Source organism: Brassica oleracea, chromosome C7 (genome assembly GCF_000695525.1).
Source record: "Brassica oleracea var. oleracea cultivar TO1000 chromosome C7, BOL, whole genome shotgun sequence".
Lineage (NCBI taxonomy): Eukaryota > Viridiplantae > Streptophyta > Magnoliopsida > Brassicales > Brassicaceae > Brassica > Brassica oleracea.
The window spans coordinates 10,712,329-10,715,966 of NC_027754.1; the positions used below are offsets into that span (position 1 = coordinate 10,712,329).

The following is a 3,638-nucleotide window of genomic DNA, read 5'->3' on the forward strand; positions in this document are numbered from 1 at the left end:
GTATACATTGGATCGGATTCCTCTTTTAGGTCTGAAAGGTACAAGTCTGTAAATATTTGGTTTCCTTCTCTCATCTCTTCGGCATCCAGAAAGAAAGAAAAAGAAAAGATTGAAATGATTTCCTGTGGTTTAGAGGGATAGGAGTGTCTCTTGCAACCCCATTATTCTTCTCTAATGGAATGATCACACATCGTTTGAAGCGAGGGGTAGGAGTGTCTCCTGTGACCCCATTATTCGGCTACACTTTGTCAAGAAAAAAAAAATATGCATAAAAAGAAAAATCGAAAAGAAGATGAATAAGATGTACTGCATCAACATCATTGTTCATTGGATTTGAGATAAAAGGATTTAGAGAAGAAAGATGTAGGGAGAAAAGAAACCAGAATAAGACTACATGTTTACTCAGATACCTGCTGGGGTAAGAGTCCATGTGTCCTTTGATCGATACTCCAAAGATTTACCCTACACATTTATATGCCGAAATGAGGTCAGTAGAGGGGTATGTCAGGCGGAATCAGCTAAGCAGTGGGCTAGATGGTTTGGTTGCTAAGCTAAGGTCTAGTACATGAAGTGCCTTTAAAGTTGACACTGATCTGATGTGGCTTGCAACATTGCAGAGGTGAAAGTAATAAGTTAAAATTGTGTGAGTCTCTGCTGTTTTCAAACCTCTTTCACCAAATTACTCTATGTTTTGCTTGAGGACAAGCAAAAGGGTAAGTCTGGGGGAGTTGATATACCATGGATTTTACCTGTTTTAGCCATGTTATATAGATGTTTTAGAGACTATTATATGTGTTTTTAGTATGTTTTAGAGTGTTTTCAAGTTCAGGTACGTTCTAGAGAACTTTGGTGATTATGGAGCTTTTTGAAGTGCAGAACTGCACAGATGAGTCAGATGTTTAGCTATGAATATAGACGTTCTCATGGAGAAATTCGGCCCAACTTTTGAAACAATATATAGATTTGAGTTAGCTTTCCAATGCCACCGGTTTGAGGTCAGTCCAACGGTTAGATAAGAAGTTATGCATGTTTTACTGAATAGTGGTCAGTCTGTCTCGCGAGAGAGACGAGGAGATGAAGGAACGTCGATCGACGGTGCACCCTTGGTGTCGATCTACGGTGATTCCAAAATGCGGGCCAAGTATATTTCAAGACCGACTTAAGCCCAGAAGCACCCATAAATTACCAAAATACCCATGGACGACCTAAAACCCTATTTATGTGTTTTCTAAGCCATTGTTAACGGCTACGCTTTCTTTTATTCGTAGTTCTAGGTTAGGAGAGAAGAGATGAACTCCTCCAGAGTACTCTTGGAACTCCATTGGTTTTGGTTTTATAATTTATATCTATTCATCTATTCTTTCTATGATACATGTGACAACTATCTTGTCTGAGTAGGTCCATCTGCTAGATCTAGGTTTTCTAGGGTTTCTTATGAACTTGTGATTTATAGAACTGCTAGGCTGATTTATTGTATCCTTCACAAGATTGTTCTTATTGCTTGTCTCTAGAGTAATTAATTAGATACATGATCATAGGATAGTTAGGCACACGCGAGAGCTATTCTATTACCTGAATATAATTCTGATTAGCTAGGTTGTTAGATACACGCGAGAGCTGGTCTAGAAATCTAGTGAACATATCGATTATGTCGTTAATACTTGTCTAATGAAGTGTCGATCGACACCCAGACATTTGTATCGATCGATAACTAGTCAATAGTATCGATCGACAGTCGATCCTTGTTCGTATGCGAGAGCTGAAACGTAGGACTTAGTCATCTGATTAGAAATTGCATGCTAGATTACTTGATTATTGAAATCGAGTTCTAGGATCAACCCTTAGCATCTATAGATTGAGTTCTTATGACCTGAATGAACCCCTAAGTCTAGTAACCATCATTCCATCAAACAACTCATCAATCAATCGAACAACTACCTTGTTCACCATGTTCTGTTATATTTACTGCTTTATATTATCTGACCTAGCATAGTCTGAAGGTAAAGTCTATTGTGTGAAATATCGAATCTCTGTGGATACGATCCTTAAGTAATGCAATCGATCTGTTATTTGAGAGAATTGCTGGTTAATTTTAGCATATCAATGGGGGATTCACAAAGAAAGAAAAAAGAAAAGGTGACTATAATTCGTGGAATCATGACGAGACTAGGATATTAGTACAACTTCTTGTGGAAGCAGTTAACAATAACTGGCGTGACTCTTCTGGCTCTTTTAGTAAACTCACCGTTGAATCAAAGATTTTGCCAGAACTCAATAAAGATATCTATCGTGCAAAAGATTTCAAGAACTACCAAAGCAGACACAAGTATCTAAAACTACAACATCAAAATTGTGCCGACCTTCTACGTTATTCTTCTGGTTTCGGTTGGGATACTTCAATCCAAAAATTTACAGCTTCAAATGAAGTCTGGAATGATTATTTAAAGGTAAGTATTTCATTTTTGAAAATCTGGATATAGTAATTATGCAGCATAATTATGTGTTATTGATGTATTTTTTTTTCTTCAGAGGCACATCCAAGCAATTAAAACTTACGTAGTGATACGTTTGAATTTTTTGAGGACTTGCAAATCATATTCGGACAAGGTGTTGCTACTGGGAAAAACGCAGTTGGATTAGGTGATGGTACTGATGCGCGTACATACAAAGCTGAAGGGAATTCAAATGAAGAATATTGGAATGATGGAGACAACATTTATGAGTTTGATGCATCAACTCGAGATCATGAGCTCTCAGAACAGTATGAAACATTTGATTCTCGGACAGTTCCAGAGTCTCGTACGGAGAAGTTTCAACCAAAGAAAAGAGCAAGATCTGAAAGAGGTATTTCACAAAAGGATGAAAATCCAGCAATGGCTGTTAGTACTCAGATCTTGAATATAAAACAACAAAGAGAAGAAAGACAATAGAAAGAAGCATCAGAAAAAAAAAGATTAATGTATGGGATGCTATAAAGGAAATTTCAAACTTGGAGGACCGTATTCGTTTCAAAGCACTTACGCAGATTTATCATCTCGGAATTCAAGACGTTTTTGTTAAAATGTCGGTGGAAGAATGGTTAGGAATAAGGACGTGTTTCTATTGAACTTTTATGTGTTTTTTTCTTAAGTTGGTTTTGGTTTTTTTCTTTTGTTGCTTTTGATACATTTTGAACTTTTGTTTTCATAGTTTAAATTTAATGGTGCTTTTTTACGAGAATAGAATCAATAAATTTAATAGTGAATCATCTTAAAATCAATGGTGAATCATTCAAAAATATGACATGATTGAATTTATAATTCAAAAATAATTTTTTATAAATCTTATCTATTTTAAAATCCATTGGTATTGATTAATAATAAAAAATTACAAATCATTAATGAATCACTCTAAATATCCACATTTTAAACCTGGAGTTGAGTTTAACTTCTACAACGAATAATACCACCTAAAAGAAACCAAAGATTTGTTTAAATCCGGAAATTTTGAATTTAAGTTATCTAAATCATAGATTACACTCGATAGTCGATATGATCGTCTGGGAATTAGAACCTTTAACTGATTTTCCTGAAAAAAATTGAGATAGCTGCATCTATGCTTTCTGGATTAACAGGCTGAAAATAACCCAACCCCTTACC

At 35.6% G+C, this 3,638-nt stretch overlaps 1 pseudogene; it reads left to right on the plus strand.

Moving 5' to 3' along the window:
• The first annotated feature begins 482 nt into the window (after positions 1 to 482).
• On the plus strand, positions 483 to 3,106 carry LOC106302559 (annotated as a pseudogene).
• Positions 3,107 to 3,638: the final 532 nt, after the last annotated feature.